The sequence below is a fragment of the Capsicum annuum genome, chromosome 4, assembly GCF_002878395.1.
Source record: "Capsicum annuum cultivar UCD-10X-F1 chromosome 4, UCD10Xv1.1, whole genome shotgun sequence".
Lineage (NCBI taxonomy): Eukaryota > Viridiplantae > Streptophyta > Magnoliopsida > Solanales > Solanaceae > Capsicum > Capsicum annuum.
The window spans coordinates 29,532,706-29,553,789 of NC_061114.1; the positions used below are offsets into that span (position 1 = coordinate 29,532,706).

Sequence of the window (21,084 nt, forward strand, 5' to 3'; positions counted from 1 at the left end):
ATTAAAAAGTGCTTAAAAAAAGTTTAAAATTGATTAAAAGAATCAAAAAGTGAGAAGCTGGGTACCCTCAGCTTTTTGCTTTTTAAATTAAAATTCTTTTAGGTTTGACCAAAATATTTACTTTTTTATCCCTTATATTTTCCTCCAATTCCAACATCCTAAACTTGTAGCCCTTAAATATAAACTATTCTTTTTCTCTTTGCCGTTACGCTTCATATCTTCCCTCCAATTTCTTCTTTATCTTTCTTCTTTATTTTTATCGAATCCATCATTACATCGGAGGTTTGTTCAAACAATTTATTTTAGAATTAAAAATTAAATATAATTCACCTTATTTATTGTATTAAAAACTTTAAGGACATTTAAGTCATTTTAACAACAAAAAAATGCTTCACATCACTTGTTTACCAAACACATCAACAATTTTTTTCAGTTTTAGCACTTCTATCCAAACACTTATCTGCTTAATTTATAAACACTTATTTTAAATTTTTAATCACTTAAGATAAAAAGCTATTTTTTTAATCCTATCCAAACAGGCTCCTTGTGAGGTCTCTAAATTATTTTTTATAATAATTATTATTTTATTAAAAAGACACCTCATAAGGTCTCTATTTGATTTTATATTTTTTATTTTTTAATTAAAAGACACCTCATGAGGTGACTATTATTTCTTATTTTTTCATTATAAATAATTTATTTAAAACATAAGCGACCTCTTGCAGTCTCTTATTTGAGCATGTAAAAATAAAATTGTAAAAAAGATACCTCATTAGGTCGCTTTTTGAAAAATAAAAATGTGAAATAACAACCTAATGAGATCTCTTTTCTGCAACAAAAAAAAAAAAAACTAGTGGCAATAACAGCTTTTACAAATACCTGTCGTTTTAATTCAATTCAATAATATATACAATATAATCAATTTAATCGATCTGCACGAACTCCTGCCAATCAATCAAACTACAACAAACACAAGTAAATATAATCAAATAACCACTAAATGAAAATCAAATTTTAATACCTTGAAATTGAACGAACAAAACATAAAAATCGTAAGTGATTTAACAATACTATTGTTCAAACTACTTTAAAGTTTTAATGCATTGAAAAACACTTAATAATTCAAATAAACCACCATAAAGTATATTGTTTAGCTTATCTAACACAACATTGAACTTTAACAACGCAACGGTGTATTGTCCACATAGTAAACCTCATCATCTTCATCACTGTTGGGCTCCTCAGTGACATCTCTGTATTGACCATATATTCCATGTGAAATAGGTAGAGACTCTGTAGGTCGAAGAGGGCGTACTAAATCACCGGGACAAGGGGAATCCCCTCGAAGTAAGTAATGCATCGAATTGGGCCTTCATTCTTGCATACTGTATATCCCTTTGCCTTTCCCTAGCCTGCAAGGCCTTAGCTTCGCGTCATTTCACTTCACTCATCATCTTGAAAACTTCTGAGGCCTTCTAATTTCGAATGAAATTGATGAAAGATTCGTTGGGGAAATACATAAGAATATGCATACCTACTCGGGCCACCAACCGCGTCTAACCATATTCTTCCATTCTGCTTTGGCTAAGTGGTAGGTCCTTACTATCTTCTGGCAGAGTTTGGCAAAAATTCTCTATGAATTGCAGATATTGATTCTGAATTTAATGATAAACATATTAGAATATAAATTTAGAAAATAAAGTAATTACTACTAGAAATAGAGGCTTATATAGGTTAGTTGAGCTCATGGCTCAACCCAAACATCAGGATCTCCAGGATTTTCTTATTCCTTGTGTGTGTAGCCTTGAATGCCTCTGCATTATTGGGCTCCCAAGTCCCTTTTCCTGCAAACAAAATTAATTGAATATTGACATTCTTGAGATCAGTAATGTTATAAAGGAGTGAATATTGAGTAACTAATGACCTACCAATTTTCTCGTTACATTTCCCTGACCTTGAGCACCACTCGTATGTAAAGAGCCACCCTTAATAGAAGCTCTAGCTTTCTTGTCAATCTCACTCATCTGCTTGAACCTCAAATCGGTCTCCCAATGGTCAACTAACTTTTGTCAATTTTCAGGTAGAATCCACATAGGCCTCTTGTTACTTACACGAACTTTTGATAGCAAGCCAATAAGTATGTGCCTAGCTTTTAACTTGAAGTTTGTTTTAATCTAGTCCTGGATGACAAAAACACTTTCTCTGTAATGACAAGATAAACTAAGATAACTTAACTATGTAAACAATTATACTGGTAATATATTGACAGAGATTCACAAGAAGAAAAGCTGGAAGAAACAAAATCGTTAATGTAATATTCAGAATCTTAGCCTTTAAATAGACTAAATATTCACCGATATCATTCAACTAACCTCGCCAACTTAAACATCTTAATACAAAAATATTTCATGTAATTGAGAAGATCATTTCAAGTATTCTACAGGCATCAACTCATAAAATATATTTCCACAGGCCTAGTAGAAAGACGCACAAATAACAACAAAAAAGAAAATCACAACAAGAATATAACATCCCCACTATGACGATGAGATTTTACGCCATAATAATTGATCTTCTTAAATTACTCAAGAGATCAAATCTGATGATTGTAACTGAAATGCTAAGCATTTTTTTAAATAGAGGAGAAGGTATAATATGTTAAGCATTTGTAAACTGAATGTTAGGTAACTCGGATCAGAATCTAAATGGGTTTCTCAAATAGATAGGCAGCAACACATTTTGGGTAACCTATGTATAAGAAGACATAAAGCTGAAAATTCCACAAACTTGAGAGCAGTTGTAAATCAATATGAGATGTAGATAGAAATTACAATAAGAAATGTGTAGCCTACTAACCCATTGTATAGGAATTAAATTTCTCTCTTCTGCTTATACTTTTAACAAGACTAAGAAAAAATCCTTATCTTGCCCTTGGTCCAAAAAAGAAAGAGCAATACCACACATAATATGAGATCCTGAAACCAATTCTCCATTAGGCCTTTCACAAACAAGGGTTACGCCAAAGCACCTATGCTACATCGTTATGTATGTAAGCAATGTCTTCTCTAGCAGGTAAAGGATGCCTTACTTAATAGATGATTACGTCTTCATTTCAACAAATCATGCCCAAAGAAGGATATATAAGAACCAAACATACTAGCTATACTCTGTATTTCAAAAGGATCTAAAAGTAGAACGTACATAAATTCAAACGGAATTCAACAAGCAGCAGCACAAGGGAAATGATCAACTGTATATAACTCCTATTATGCCAAACAATATGTATCAACAGACGAGACTATACAAACTCCACTTTGCAAGTAAAACCCAACATTCTTTGAATTCCAAACTTTTCATTTCTTAAAACATCCTGTTGGGGTTAATAGTACTTTTAATCACTCGATTATTGATAAATATTGATTCAAGTCCCTACGATAGTAACCTTAGTTGTCTTATTGATATACATCATAAATTCAAAATAACTCTAATAAGCAGATAATATTTATTATACTTAAATAATCAGCCAAGAGAAAAACTATGACCGACACATATCTGTCAAAATTACAATAAATATTTCACAAATAAGGATCACGCCAAAGCACCTAGGCTCTAAAAATTAGGTAAAAAATAATGCATCTACTATCATGTGTTATACTATGCACAAAAAATGAGATGTTAGATAGGGTTAAATACATAATTTAAACAAGAAGCTACTAGAATATCAAACCTATATACAGATGGAACACATATGCATTTCCATACTCTTACCCCTACTTCCATAAATATTTGCACTCCAATCCACATTTTCATTGAAAAAAATCCCAAATAGGTAGCAAATCAAACTTCAACAATATCCCAAATATCCTCGAATCATTTAAAATAAGTGAAACTAATCTAGCTTGGTTGAGGCGTAGTTGTATTGTTCAAAAAATCTCAAAATGATGCCGAAGATAAGAGCATGTCTTTGATCGCGACAAGTCAACCAAATGTTTTTAATAATTGATGTCAAATAGTTAAAATTATCGATACACAATCTTGTCTAACAAAGTTGAAAGCCATAGCTATTGGTTTTTAAGCCTTTCCACTCCACCAAACACCCTTGTCTCTCACTTCCAACTCATTTCCATAAGCCAAAAGTAATAACAACTATGTTTCAATCCCAAACAAACTGGGGTTGGCTATATCATTTTCACAGACTAAGTTGCTCCAATTAAGCTCATCTTAGGCCATATTTAACTCCGGTTATGTTAGCTGACTCAAATTGTCAAGTCATGAATCTGGATAAAATTTTGGATTTGAAAATATCTCAAGAGTTTTGCATGCTCGTCCACAATGTAAAGGTAGAACTTCTCTACAAATATAACTAAGTTAACATGTACTTAAGGTTAGACACGAAAAATAGCTAGTCAGAGAGCAACATATCTCCTTGGCATATAAAGAGACTGCTTTAATGAAAGCCACACTTTCCAAGCATCTACTGATCTTGATACTCTACGAAACGCACCAACTCCCCATGCAACAACCACTAAAATAGTAAACGCACCAGCTCCCAATGCAACAACCAATTTTTGAGCTCTATCCTGTAAATAAAAATTAATGAACACCTTAAAAAAATCTATACAGTCAATTTAACCAATAAAAAATTATTTCATCTATAAGATCAATAAGGTCACAGAATGTCTATCTTAAGTGCACGGTCTAAGATCGGTCACCAAGAACAAAAAGATTTTCCAACATTGGCATGTGTATAATCATGCAATTTCTAGCATTCGACCATCTTAAATCATTACTGAATATAAACTGAGAGACTTGTGTTCAAGAAATGCCCCTAATCATGTATGTATAGTAAAACAAGAGTAAATTTGTTATTTATGTTTGTACTTGTGATATTTTCTTCTTATGCTTCCTGCTACAATGAACTTTCTGAAAGCAAGAGATCTATGAACTACAATGTGAAAAATAAAGTGCTTGAGCAAACTTGAACACCGCCTTAAACTTCTCATGTTGAATTGTATACTCACTTAATATTCCACACTTGAGCTTACAATATGCTAAGATGAAGATCATTGGTTACCTGATTTGTTTGGCAAGTAGGTCATATTTAGGCTTTTGAATACATAAAAATAATTAAGTTACTTTAATATGACTAAAAATAGTTTCTTCACTTCATTTTATAGTTGGTAAAACTACAGTTACCTTAATGTGATTAAAAATAGTTATGTTACTTTGCTGTTATAGTAATAGATAAAGCTCTGTCACCAAACATGAAATTAACACAAACTGATGTCAGATATGAACCTTTATACATACCTTGTCAAGCAAGATGCTTACAGATTTTGGAGGTAATTGATATGTCAAATTATGAAATCTCACTGTTACACTTTTATTACTACTGTCCATGTTCCACCAGGAATGCCGAGCACACACTGAAACAAGACTAGCACTACCCACTACCACGGATAACAAAACAAAGTCCTCCTGCGTACTAGCAAGGACACACTCCTTCCTACTATCCTTCTACTCTAATTCTCATCCTCCACATCTTCAAACAAGTATATATTATTAAATAATGATATCATCAGCATAAGGTTGCCTCTTCAAAATGAAAGATAAACAAAATTCATAGTCTGGCGCTGGCCAGATTTAGTTTAGGAGGTGTCCTATCATACAAGAAATGTTATGGTAGGCTGTTTCAGACATATTATCAAATTTCTACAATAATATGGAACTTGCAATATTATACTCTTACACAAAGAAAGATTAACTATGGGACAAATTAGTAAGCAATTTAGGAACAAAAGTATGTGCATCATAAAATTATATAACCATTTGAATAAAACCTAAACACAATTCTGAAATCAATAAGAACAAAAAAAATCATAAACTTAGTTCTGAAATCGCATAAACCCTCAATTATTCGATCAGAAAGCATAAATCTGAAACGCAGTTCTAAAATAAAATCAAGAAAGACGGAAAACATAGAAACACGGTTCAAGACAACAAAACCTCCAATTATTCATAACAAAATCTTCAAATAAGAAAAAATTAAAGCTTGCAACTTTACCTAGAAGAGCCGACGGATGTGGATTTGAGAGAGAGGTCCGACTTTAATTTGAGAGAGAGAGGGAGCTGAGCTTCTTTACATTTTTTTCTTTTTAATTATAATAATATATGTTTAAAAAATAAAAAATATTTTTTCACTTCATAAAATAGTGAGAGGTAATTATTTTTAATAATAAATATTAATTTATTAAAATAATAGCGACCTCATGAGGTCGCAATGTGTGAAATTTTATTCATCATTTTTTATTATTTTGGCGCTAATTTTTTTCGCATTTTATTTTCATTCCCGCATTGCATTTTCAACCTCTAGAAGTCACTATTATTGTGTCGCATAATTTTTGTTAGCATTTACCGACTTCACGAGGTCTCTTTATTTTAAAATAAATTTGAAAAGAAAAAAAAAAAGAAATTGAGGAGATAAGCAACCTCATGAGGTCTCTTATTTTCGACCTACTTTTGAGGTCTCTTATTTTAGGTCCTTTTTTTAGAACTTTTTTAGTAGTGATTGTTATTGGATTCAATGTTACTATAGGCTTTAGAGGCATTTAAAAAGAGTGCTCACTACTAGAAAACATCTTTTTTTTTTTCGACAGCTGATTTAGTCGGAATGTGGTCGGAAAACAAGGTAATTCCAACTACTTTTTAACTGTTTCACGGTAGTTGAAATATGGCTCGTCGGAAAAATATTTTCGACTACTGTAGTCGAAAATTTTCTACTATTGTAGTCGAAAATTTTCTACTACTATAGTCGAAAAGGTAATCGGAAATTTTATAAATATTTATTTAATAATTATAAATATTCCGACTACTCTAATCGAAAATTTAATAAATAATTATTTAATAACTATAAATATTCCGCTACTTTAGTCGGCAATTTAATAAAACAACTAGCAAACTTAGTATCTAAATGTCACAACCAAAAACATCTAATTATCATCAGATTCACTCTCTTCCTCGTCATGAAATACTTGAGACATGTGCTTCTTAACCAACTCCTCAAATTTAGCAAACTTAGCATCGTTGGCAGCATATTGCTGCCTCAATTCCACAATTTTCTTTTTCATCACTTCCATTTCTTCGATAGTTTACAAAGTAGAAGAGGAATTGGGAAACAACGAAGGACTACTCGAGGATTGGAGAACCCCTGTCCCGTAGGTTCTACCTTTCTTTAGACCACCTACCACAGTTGTCCACATATTAGTCATATCTGCAGGTGATGGTTGGGTCATGGTACCATCCTCTAAAGTAGGTTGGGTTTGACGTTAATCTTCTATGCTTTTTTGAAATTTTTCCTTAAAGAAAATTATTTGTCAATATGTAAACAAGCAAGGTTGAGTAATAATAAAACAATGTATGTAAAAGTTATTATCTTACATATGCATCCTTAGCACGCGTTTCGATCCAATCTCCTCTTATACCGTACTTCTTTTTCTTCCTATGCGTCTCTTCTTAGACCTCAAGAAAAGTGGGCTCTTTTTTCCCATTTTTATATTCCTGCAAAATTTTAGAAAAAGAGATAAATGCAAGTATAAACTAACTAGTTTATCAAACAACCAGATGTTTAGTCTTGTATGTAAAAGCAGCATTTTACCTATTATTCCATTATCAAGAGATACATGGTTATGTTTGCAAGGCAAGTGTTCAATATAAAGGATGTGTAGTTTCCTGGTGTATCTGGTGACATAAATGAGGCAAAGTAACATAGAAAGACACAAAGGCTAAAATGATTTTACCAATGAGTTTTGAGTATAAAAACAGTTTATATCATATTTTCTTGTTTTCTTTGACAACTGAGAAATCAGTTCATATCATATATGTTGAACGAATTTAATGGAAAATGATGAGTAAAGAAGAACTATTTATGCATATATAAGAATGCAGGATGGAGAAAGACATCATTTGGAGTCCCTATGATATGCCTATAGTGATTACTAGAACCAGCTACTTCTGACTGAAAGAGAAAACATATACACACCCACACCCATATACATATATATACACTTGTTACAACCTCAGTTCACATCCATTTATTTTACATATAAAATACAAGATGTAGTTGCTCAAGCGGAACAAAAAAGTTCATGCTTGAGAAAATGTGAAAGAAGTTTCAGATGAAAGGTGAATCACATTCCAACAGAAAGGGACAATGGAAAAATGAGAACAATAAATATGTGATGCAACAAAATTAGTTACTTCAAGATTTTGATATTACTGGAAAGGAGAAACGAGGTGTATCTGAAGGCATAGTTATTAGCATTGATAAAAATTAAAGTACACATTCAAATCTTCCCACGTAATATAATGTATTTATTTTAGGAAGTCAGCCTATGTAGCAGAAGAGATCAATAATCAGCACAGGGTCGATTAAGATTTATCAAGCGGCAAAGATTTCGCATAGGGATCAAATCAGTTATCCCCCATGTGTCATGTCAAAAAGGATAAAGTTGGCATCAGGGTCTAAACTGAACTTTTTGAGATGCTCAGAGATAAAGCTGGGGGTCGAAAACAGAGTGCCCCAGTGTTTACATACACACTTGAACCACAAATAGCAGTATCTTTTGCTGGGCAAATAGAAAAATCAGATGGAGCCACAAATAATGCTTGAGAAAACCATCCAAAAGACTAAGAATTTCCTCCACAAATAGGAAAGACTTAGCCACCGGATAAATTCCGGACTACACCAAAGACTTCACAAATAAACAACTTGCTTGATCACTTAATTTGTTAAGAAAAATAGCAAAAAGTAGCAGCTAAAATACAATTCAAGACCTTGTTACTACACATTACTACTATTAATAACAAGTCAATCCTCGTCGTTTGTTTCATAGTCATTCATCAATTCTTCCTCATCACTTGTTTCAGTTTTATCAAGTAACTCTTCCTCGCTCGTTTCATTTTCATCAAGTGATTCTTCCTTGCTTATTTCATTTTCATCGGTTGGATCTTCCTCATCGTTTGCCACGAATGTTCCTTCTCCATAATCATTAACACAAAATCTAAGTTCAGAAGGATCAAATTCTTCATATGGGCCGTCACTATGCTGCAACTCACTTGCTAATTCATTATCCACTCTTTCTTCAACACTTGAAATGTCATTCTGATACGCTATATCCAATGCATCCTCTACTTCAACTCTACCCACGGGCTTTGTTTTTATAACTACCCGCCATGCAGATTTATTCTTACACAAATGAGAAGGAGCATAATACACTTGTTTCACATTTTGTTCAATGACAAATGAATCATAGAGTCCATACTCCATTGATCGCTAAATTTCAACTATTTTGTACTGAGGGTGCACCTTTGTACCTAACCTAGGCGTAGGATCGTACCACTTACACCAAAAGAGTACCAACTTTTTCTTTGGCCAACCAACGTGATAATCAAGTTCTAAAATCTCTTGAAGCATACCGTAATAATCAACACCACCATCACTTTTCACCCACACCCCACTATTATTGGTTTTCTTTCCCTTAGAGAAATCTTCTGTATGAAATTTGTACCCATTGAAAGAGTACCTAGAAAACTTTCTAACCTTAGCATAAGGTCCCCAAACTATATCACGTAAAAATTGGTCATTTGGGTCAAAATTATCTGGATTATGAACTTATAAAAAGTTCAAGAAAGATTAGAATTTAAATATACATAAAACTGAACAAAAGTGTAAATCCTGTTAAATATTAAAGTTAAACTTACATATTCTCTAAACGACACTGAAAACATAGGATAAACAGCAGCATCATCGTATAAAGCCACGAAGTAGCTGTGCAACAAAGTTATGACCCTCATTAGTTAAACTTAGATAGTCCTTGAATGGTTTTTGTTAATATAAATATACTCACTTATAAAAAGGTAGAACCTCGGGACAATTTAATAATACATGTGTTGTAGCTGGCTTAAGCTCCACCTCACTCAAATATCGAAGTGGACCAATTTTCGAACTTCCTTTACCTGGTTGATTGAATATTGAAAATGGTAGTGCTGAAGGATCTGTATTGTATCCATCATCATGCCTATTAGGTCAGTTTCTCAGACATGATATAACATGTTCAAAATAATATGAACAAAAATAAGAGGTCTCTTTAGCCAAATAAGCCTCACATATTGATCCCTCAGTTCGAGATCTGTTTCTTATGATTCGCTTACATTTGCCAATGGTCCTGCATAGTATGATCTTTTAGATGAAATAATGTTCAATTAAAACACATGAAAGTAAATGTTAAAAGTCAATAGCTCTCAAAGGGATACATCCATCTACACTGAACAGGCCCTTCATGTCGTGCCTCTCGCACAAGGTGAATTGGAAGATGCTCCATAACATTAAAAAAAGCAGGAGGAAAAATTTTTGCCAACTTGTTTAAGGTTAAGCGAGTGTTGATATTCATCAAAGATAGGTTCTCCTCCCTTAATGTGTTAGAACATAAATCTTTGAAAAATAAGCTTATCTCTATTATGGGCTTCCAGATTCTATCGCGTAATGCACAGAATGCAATAGGCATCAATGACTCCATGAAAATGTGACAGTCATGGCTCTTCATAGAGGTCAACTTTCCTTTCTTCATGGCAACACACCTAGATAAATTTGATGCATATCCATCTAACATTCTCAAATTGTTAACCCAATCACAAATCACTCTTCAATCCTCCAAAGTGAATATTGATATCCATCAAAGATCGGTTCTCCTCCCTTAATGTGTTAGAACATAAATCTTTGAAAAATAAGCTTATCTCTGTTGTGGGCTTCCAGATTCTATCGGGCAATGTACAGAATGCAATAGGCATCAACGACTCCATGAAAATATGACAGTCATGGCTCTTCATAGAGGTCAACTTTCCTTCCTTCATATCAACACACCTAGACAAATTTGATGCATATTCATCTGGCATTCTCAAATTATTAACCCAGTCACAAATCACTCTTATATCCTCCAAAGTGAATGTGTAACTGGCCTTGGGCTTCTGAATCTTATTGTTTAAGTATGTCAGGTGCAACTCGCTGCGCTGACAATACTCCTTTAAGTTCATCTTGGCCTTCAAGTTATCTTTTGTTTTGTTACTTACATCCATCACAGTATTAAACAAGTTGTCAAAGAAGTTTTTCTCAATATGCATGGCATCCAGATTATGACGCAGAAGATTATCCTTTCAGTAATCTAACTCCCAAAATATGCTTCGTTTTGTCCAGTTATGTGAAACACCATATCAAGGTATCCTGGATGGTGGAGACTCTGTTACCTTAGGCAGATTCCTCACTCTATCCCAAATTTCTTCTCGCAACAAAATTGGTGGTGGCTCCTCAAAATCAGGCTTATTCTTCATAAAATCACTAGTATTTTACCTAAACTTATGTTTTATTGGCAAGAATCGACGGTGACAATCAAACCATGAGTTTTTACCCCATGTTTCAAAGTGAATACTTTTGTGTCTTCCATAAAACAAGGGCAAGCTAACTTGCCCGCAGTCGACCACCCAGACATCATTCCATAAGCAGGAAAGTCATTTATAGTCCATATAAAAGTAACACGCAATCTAAAATTTTGTTTCATTGATACATCATATGCTTCCACACCTTCATGCCACAATAAGTTCAACTCATCAATCAATGGCTGCAAATATAAATCAAACAAAACTTTTAGATTGCGAGGACCTAGAATAATGCAAGCTAGAAATATATACTGCCTCGTCATACAAAATTCAGGCGGGAGATTATAAGGAGTCACAAAAACTGGCCTACATGAATATGGTATAGCTGAAACAGAAAATGGAGTGAATCCATCAGTAGATAATCCCAACCTAATATTTCTTGGTTCACTAGAAAAATCCAGATACATGCTATCAAAATGCTTCCATGCTTCTCTATCAGACGGATGACATAAAACACCAGGTGGTCTTTTATTTTCATAGCGCCATCTCATATGAGGGGCAGAGCTCATTGATGCATACAACCTCTTTAACCGTGGTATAAGGGGTAAGTAATGCATCGACTTCACAGGAACCTTCTTCCCTTTGGCATGCGTGACTTCCTTATAAGGAGGCTGATTACAAAATTTGCAATGTTTTAAATTTGCATCTTCCTTATAGAATAACATTCACCCTTTCTCACAACAATGAATCCTCTCTGATGAAAGTCCTAACTTAGAAACCAACTTTTTTGTTATGTAGAAATCTTTGGGTAAGTCAAGTTTATTTGGGTAAAGTTCATACATAAGTCCAATGATAGAATTCATGCCCTCTTGAGAAATAGAATAATCTAACTTAATACTCAGTAACTGAACGGCAACAGATAACTTAGAATGCACTGATCCTTCATACAATGGATGACTAGCTACCTTTAACTGTTCATAAAAGTGCTTAGCCTCATCATTTGGTTCATTTTAAGCCCCTGGGTGTGATCCAAAAGCATCCCTGACCACCTCACTATATCGTGAACTTTCAACATTATTCTCTCTTATTGGACTTTTAACATAATTCTGAAAAGCAAAATTATTGGCAGCACTACTCTCTCCATGAGTTGTCCACACAGTATGACTTTTATAAAGATGTAATGTAACAGCATTTGGACTCAATAACTTGCAACACTTGCAATTCCAACAAGGACACCTAATTGTCCCTTCAGTAAGAAAACCATTAAGTGTCATTTCTTTAGCAATAAATCCATCTACCCCAGCTTTATATTCCTCCCTCAACCCCACAGGGTTAGGATAAGTTCTATTATACATCCATGTACGATCTTCATTTTCCATCTACACAAGAACGACAACAATAATAATAGAGAAGAGAAACAAAAACAAGAGAACCAAAATAATAACAAGAGCAAACAAGGAAAACAAGGAAAATTAGTAAAGGAAATTACTATAAGTGCTGGTGCATAAACAGATAAGTACTTGGGGAATCGGTGTCCCCAAAAAATAAGAAAAATTAGTAAAGGAAATTACCATAAGTGTTGGTGCATAAACAGAGCAAAGACAAATTGAGAACAAGTTAAAATAAGACAAGGAACATACTTGTGTATGCTGGCCTGTCCACTAGTAAAATCAGATGTTGCTTGCCAAAGTGTATGCTTCCTAGGTTGTGGATTCATCTCCCTGAAGAAAAGAGGTTGTCTTGATAGCTTCAATATAAGAAACCTTTAGTACATTTGACAATTACTATAAATTGTCATCTGTATTATTTGTTATCAGGATGTTGCTGTACCTAGCATTAAATTTCTCTATATGGTAAAGTCTGTTTACCTTTTCTGTCCATCTTATCCAAACCCCTTGAACTAGATATCTGTCCCTCTCTGTTCTACAACCTAAAGCATTATCGTAAAAATCCAAAAATTAAAAATTGGTTACTTTGAAGAAAGAATTTTTTTCTCATTTTATTATAGATAAAATATGTTAATCTTTTTTAGATAATGGTAACATTTCATTAAACACAAATGTGCTGGTAAAGTGAACAAAATACAGAATCCAAAAGTGAATTAAAGTATTTCAATACCCTTGATCTAACAAAAACTTGTAGGGATTCTATAACTTCGAGTATGGATTCACTATTATTTTACAGGATATCCTTTACTCCAAAAGAGAAAAAGTTATATACATTTCAGTTTTAACTCTCTGTGTGGATTTATTTGTATTCTCAAAGAATTTAGAGTTTCTTTCCTTCCAAACTATCCACCTAATTCAAGCTGGGTTAAGTTGCCACCATTTCTTCTGTTTAATACCATCAAGGCATCAACTAATCCTTTCCAACATCTCAAGATGTCTACAGTCTTAGAACAATTCATTCCAGTCATATACAAGAACATGAGCCATAGTTGAGCTGTGACAACACAATGTAGAAACAAACGAGAATTGTCTTTAGACAAACACCGATAACTAGTGTTGAACCATCATTATCCGGAGCTAGTAAGTTCTAGCTGGACGTTCATCGATTGCTATAAGACTTCGACTATCTTGATCCTGCTAACATTTTTTTGTTGAATCGCAGGGTCATGAGGAAGTGATACACGTCAGGAAGGCAATCAAGAGGTTCTTAGCGACTGCATCCAGATTATGCTGTCGATAGGATTTAGCTACGCACAAGTAATAGAGGGTTATAGCATATTCGGGGACGATGTGAATACCATGGTATGTTATCTCATCGAAACCAGCAATAGCAGCAGACGTAAAGGAAAAGCAACGGAATGATGAAAAACCAAGAATGATTTGCAATGAGATATGATAGTTTCTATAGTACTAGAATAACTATATCTCATCTCTGAAAACTCGAACGCATGATTTTCAACTTCTGCGTTAGATCTACCACTAGTGTGTTTCGGGTTAGTGTTAGAGCTTGAGCTTCTACCTTCTCTTCTTCTACTTCTGGTAGTAGGGTACTGTTGAATGTTTGCATCTTCGAATAATCAGTGTTTAGCATTTAGTGTTCATATATGTGATATCAGGAACTCTACTGGTAACCCCCCTCCTTTTTAGATTCTCTCGAGTTAGATATACTTTTCAGGCCATTAACCATACAACACATTGCACCTTAGAGGGTGCATTTACTTCCCAAAACACCCTTTTCTCCAAAGAAACTAAAACTGCAACTGGTTATACCCCCAAACCCAACCCCTCCACACACACACACTAAGCAAAAACCAAGAAGCAGATCGAAATTCAAACTAAAAGTGCAACTGGTTATATTCAGCTGAATTTCATTTCAATTAATTTAAAACTAATTAAGTAATCAATCAATTACAATAAAATTTTTAACTAATTTATTCAAACTGCTCCACATTCGTTCCATTTGGGCCAATAATAATTAAATTCCTACAAAATCTAGAAATCAAAATACAAATATACTTACTGATCGAAATTCAACAGAAAAGGGTTGGAGTTTTGTACCTGATTTGGTTCCCTTTCACTCTGTTTTAGTTTCAATCGGCTACGAAAACGTCTACGTACAGATCTCGGAGACGGTATGGTTGTCTAAGGGAGATGAGGCCGGAGCTACACCGGAGAAGTACTTCAATCGGGTGAAATTGACAACTCAGTGAGACCTTAGTTTTTTAGAGAGAGAGACAAGGTAGTGAGATAGAGATAATTGGAAAAGTTTTGATACTACCTCCGTCCACATAAATAATTTAAGAAATAAGGGATAACTTTATAAAGTTTATCAAATTGCCCCTTTTAATATTTATTTTTTAATTATTTTTTCTTGAAAAGTCGTAATAAGTGGGATTTATTAAAGATAAAATGAGAATAAATTCATTAAATAATTATCAAATAAGGAAAGGTGATATTCTTTTTTAGATGAACCAAAAAGTAAATAGCGACACATAAAATGAGACGGAGAAAGTATATTTAATTTATATTTATATAAATTATTTAATAATAAAATATAAATTTTCGACTACTTCAATCAGGTAGAAAGTTAATATATTTAATTATTTAATATTTTTTATTACAACGATCGGTATATATTTAATATATTTAATTATTTATTTTTTTAACTACATCAATCGGTTAGATATTTAATACAATTAAATTATATATTTAAATTATATTTATAAAAGTTCCAACTACAATAATTGGGAACATTTTTATTATATATAATTATTTAATATTTTCAACTACATCGGCCAGTTATATATTTAATATAATTTAATTATATATTTAAATTAATTAATACAATATAAAAGACTACCGTGTAACTTATATTTAATAATTATTTATTTACAGAGCAGCCTTTTTATAATGTGTTTAGTAATATATTTATTTAATTATTATAATTTTTTACTACAGTAGTCAGAAATATAATTAATAATATATTTAATTAATTATTAATTTTCTCTGTAAGGGTATGACTATATATTCAGTCATATATTTATTTAGCTATTAGTATTTTCGACTATAGTGGCCGAAAATATATATTTAATAATTTATATAAATATTTATTTAATTTTCGTATAAGGGTCTGATTATATATTTATTTAATTATTTATATTTTTGACTGTATCAGTCGGTTATATATTTAATATAATTAAATTATATATTTAAATTAATTAATATAATGTGAAAGACTATCGTGTAACTTAAATTTTATATAATTATTTATTTAATAATTAAATATAATGTTTCGACCACTACAATCGAGTACAAATTAAATATATTTAATTATTTAATATTTCCGACGACAATAGCCGGGTACATTTAATATTTTGTAATGTATTTAGTAATATATTTGTTTAATTATTACAATTTCCGACTACACTGGTCGGAAATATATATTTAATAATTTATTTAAATAAATATTTAATTTCCGTAGGTCTGATTATATATTTAGTAATCTATTTATTTAATTATTTATATTTCTGACTACAGTGGTCGAAAATATATATATTTAATAATTTATTTAAATAATTATTTAATTTCAATATAAGGGTCTGATTATATATTTATTTAATTATTTTTATTTTTGACTACAACAGTCAAAATATATATTTCTCAAAATTTACCGCCAAATATTCTGACTATTGTAGTCACAAACAGTATCGAAAAAATATTTTGTAAAAATAAAAAATAAAAAAGTAAATTTTCGACTGAAGTAGTCGGAAATTTCTGACTAATTTTTTTCAGTTGAAAATGTCAATCAGAAAATAGCAAATTTTTGATAGTGTAAATGTAAGTTGTCACAAATAATTATATATATATATATATATATATATATATAAAGCACAATTAAGCTATAGCCGCTAAAAAATATTTTTGATGTAGTAATTATTTATGAACGCAGTGAACAATAACAATGATTAATTATTATCTGGTGAATACTAATGTACAAACACTTGCACATAGAATAACAATACAATGAATGTTATGTATGAATTACCTACACTTTAAAAATATATTTGTCTTTTATGTATTTTGACATATCACTAAGGCACAATACATGAACATACTCTTAACTTAATTTCAGATTATATTTATTACCTTCAATTTTGAATGTGCACAAATAGACACTTAAGCTTGTATAAAGTTAAATAAGTAGACACATATATTCTATGTAGCATCCTACGTGGTCAATTCTTATCTTACATGATGTCCTATGTGTATTATGGCACATAAGATGTGTATGTCTATTTATTCAATTTTATATAAATTTAAGTGTATACTTGTGCACGTTCAAAGTTGGAGGTCATAGATATGATTTGAGATCAAATTAAATGACATATTTATGTATTATGCCTATCACTAATATATGTGTTCTTTACATTTTATCTCAGCGTTAAAATTATATACATATGCGTTCCACCATAGCTTAGTGAGATATTACTAATATTGTCTTATATCGCCAACCAAATACACAACATTAGTTATGTACGTATTTGATATATGATATTATTTTTTATAGAAAAAATTATATTTCTTAGATAAAATAAGTCCTTAATTACCTAACATGGTTAAGATAAATTTTATAAAATCACAATTTAGATATTTAAATTAATAAAAATTCCTTCACTTAATAAAAATTATAAATATCCCTTATTTACATTCTCTCTTTAAATTTTCAGATACATAAATTCAATATTAAATTAGGATATATTTATTACCTCATAAAAATTTATCATAATATTTTTTCTTCACCAATTTAATACCATTAATATCTTCTCTGTGTGCAGGGAGTTGCAAACGAGAATAGCCTTTCATATACATATCAGATGCTCCATGAGGTTGATTCTCTGTGTGCACAGGGTTTGGCGTGACTATGTGAGGGATTTCCATATCAGATGCTCCGTGAGGCAAAAGTGTTTTGGTTATTATTGATATTTTTTTTTTGATAATTTAGATACATTTTTTTAATGAGTTAATACATAAAAATATTATAAACTTGACATCAAATTATAACTTTGACCTTAAACTTTTATGGTGCACAAATAAAACCTTTAACTATTCAAAACCTGAACAAATATGACTTCCGATTTTGCAATCCCATGCGTAAGTTTCACTCGCGCTTACGTGGAAAGGTAATCCAATCACACGGCCCCACATCATTAAAAGGGCTGACTTGAAGAGAGATCATATTTGTGCAGTTTTGAATAGTTAAAGATCATATTTGTGCACTGTCAAAGTTTTGCTTTTTATGTTAAAACGACGTCGTTTTTATTATTGTTGTTGTTGTTATTATTATTATTATTCTTATTCTTATTATTATTTATTTATTTATTTCTATAGTAGCAGCACCTAACTTTTTTTTCATTTAAAAAAAATAGTATTATTATTATTTTTTTATTTATTTCTATAGCAGCAACACCTAACTTTTTTTAATTAAAAAAAAATAGCCACTAGCAGGGATCGAACCAGCACAATAGGCTGAAGGAAGAGCCCAAAAAGAGCAAATAACACCACTTGGCTATCTAAGTGTCTTGTTTCATATGGTTCAACATTAATATACGTACATAAATATACATTTTCTATCTTATATATATACAACATATTTTTTTTACCGAGGGAGTTCGGGTGAACCCCATGGCAACCACGTAGGTCCGCCCCTCGTTAATTTAATAACGTTAATTTAATAACATCTTTTAATTACGTTAATTTGATAACGTTAATTTAATATACTACTACTACTATCCTTAATAACATTAATTTAATAACGTTTTATTAAAACTATAATTTTTTTTACTATTAGTATAGTTTCATCTTTAATTTGATATTTAAATAAATAATATTTAGATATATTATATAACTTAAATTCGTTCTCTGCTTTATAATATATATACATACCCGCTCGATTTTTTCGTATGAGGCTGACCTACCTAATTAATAAATCTTCAATATTGCTCTTTTTCCACAATGACAAAAGAAATTAGATGTCATTTTCATCTTTGAGCCAAAAATAATAAAAAAATAATAGTGAAAAGTCATTTAAAGGTCATATTTGTGCAATTTTTGAATAGTTAAAGGTTATATTTGTGCACTGTCAAAATTTAAGGTCATATTTATGTATTATGCCCTTAGATTTTAAGCTGGAAGCGTCCAATTTTGCGTGTTGAACACACGTTTTGCCACGTAGGATTGGAGGTCATATTTATGCAGTTTTGAATAGTTAAAGGTTATATTTGTGCACTGTCAAAGTTTAAGGTCAAAGTTATAATTTAATGTCAAGTTTAGGGTCATTTTTATGTATTAACTCTTTTTAATACATATCTTTTTTATATACATGTATACATTTAGAAAGGTTTTATATTGGGAGAAGGACATGGGGTGGCCATTTTTAAAAAAAATAGACACAATTTGAAAAGGTGGACAAATGTAACCTGCCGGCTAAATTTAATTTCTTTTTTTAGCCATTTGGCACATGCAATCTCTATACTCAATTGATACACTTTTATACCAAATTGATACACTTTTATATTATATTGATACACTTTTAAAAAAGAGAAAGAAAATTCTATGCAAGCACATGCAGTCCCTATACCCAATTGGTACTCTTTTATACCACATTAATACACTTTTATACTACATTGATATACTTTTATACTACATTAATATACTTTGATACCACATTGATACACTTTTATACTAGATTAATACACTTTTATATAACCTTGATACAATATATATACCATATAAATACACCTTTTACAGAGAAAATCTGTGCAAGCATATATAGTAATTCGTTATTCGTGAGTTTGTTAACTTCACCTAAATTTTTGTAAAAATTTGTGCAAGCATATACAAAATTTATTAAACCACATACCTTTACTGTCCAAACACTTCTTAATTTTTTTGATTAAAAGGCGAGAGATAGCAGAAAAAAAAAGTCAAAGTGTCACTATAGTGTTAACTCATATGAAAAGAGATAGAATAATTATGGGTGGACTTGTATTTCATGTTTTTATTTTCGTGATCGCATCTGAAAAAATAAATGGGTGGACATAGTGGACTTTTTTCAAAAAAAAAATAAAAATTAACAACATTAAAAGAAAAAAAAAATAGTGAAAATCAAACAAAAAAAATTGGAAGAAAGAGAACGTAACATGTAAAATAATTGACATTAAAAATTAAACAATAAATAAAGAAAAGACCAAAAACAAAGGGGTAGTAGCAATAGAAAAGCCTAAATGGCTATCTTTTGGAATTGCCAAATCAATGGCTATATCAGTGGAAATATTTTGGACGAGCTGACATTTGTGTTCTTTCCCTTTTTATATTTATCTCTTTTAAAATATGTATCTTTGCATTTGATATGTTTTTTGTATTGTGTATCTCTTATATCTTTTTTATTTCAAATCTCATTTTTTATACTGATATATCATTTCTTACCAAGAAAAGTTTTTAACCAATATTTGTATTTCTTTTTTCGGGGTTTGAAATTCATTGAAAAAGGTTGAAAAGGAAAAATAACACCAGGAAAAAAAGAGAAAAGGTAAAGAAGAATGAATCTGGAAGTTGAATATGGAGAAGAATATTTGAAAAAAAATTGCATTATTGATTAAATGTCGTTTTTGGGGATATTAAAATGTTAATTAGAAGATCTACAGAGTAATTCCTTAAATGATTTAATTATCGTTACTTTTCATAATTACAGCGAATTAATTATTTCTTAAGATGTAACACCAATCATGTATCTCTTTTAATAATATGTATTTGAAAAATTAAAAATCAAAATTTTACGAAATTATAAAAAAAGATTGGGAGAAAATGTAATTATGGGTAAACTAATCGGGATTTATGTAAAACATCCTTAAAATAATTCCTTACATTGTTGTTTGTTGGTTTTATAACTGTTTTTAAATGTGGGCCTTTATACAAATAATGTACACTAAATATATAACCAATACTCTCTCTCTAGGATTTTCATAATTAACTTCTCTTCACTTTATTCAATTTCTATATATATATATATACACATATGCATATAATTATAACTATTTCTATGTACATACATTATTTTTTATATATGATATATTACAATTAGAATGGGTATCAACACATTAGGATCCTAATATATAAATGTTCAATCGTTTAATTGTATATGTATAATATT

At 31.0% G+C, this 21,084-nt stretch overlaps 1 long non-coding RNA gene and 1 other non-coding gene across 3 annotated transcripts; one reads left to right on the top strand and one right to left on the bottom strand.

Moving 5' to 3' along the window:
* Positions 1 to 999: 999 nt before the first annotated feature.
* On the bottom strand, positions 1,000 to 15,163 carry LOC107855647. Of its 2 annotated transcripts, XR_007054858.1 has the most exons (7): positions 14,934 to 15,163; positions 13,296 to 13,357; positions 13,068 to 13,148; positions 7,438 to 7,557; positions 2,857 to 4,580; positions 1,929 to 2,180; positions 1,000 to 1,844 (listed from the first exon to the last, which is right to left on the bottom strand). It is a non-coding gene; the product is annotated as an uncharacterized LOC107855647 (long non-coding RNA). The 2 variants fall into 2 exon arrangements; XR_001670315.2 differs by lacking the exon at positions 2,857 to 4,580.
* On the top strand, positions 7,940 to 8,019 carry LOC124898336. Its single transcript, XR_007055308.1, has one exon. It is a non-coding gene; the product is annotated as a small nucleolar RNA R12 (small nucleolar RNA).
* Positions 15,164 to 21,084: the final 5,921 nt, after the last annotated feature.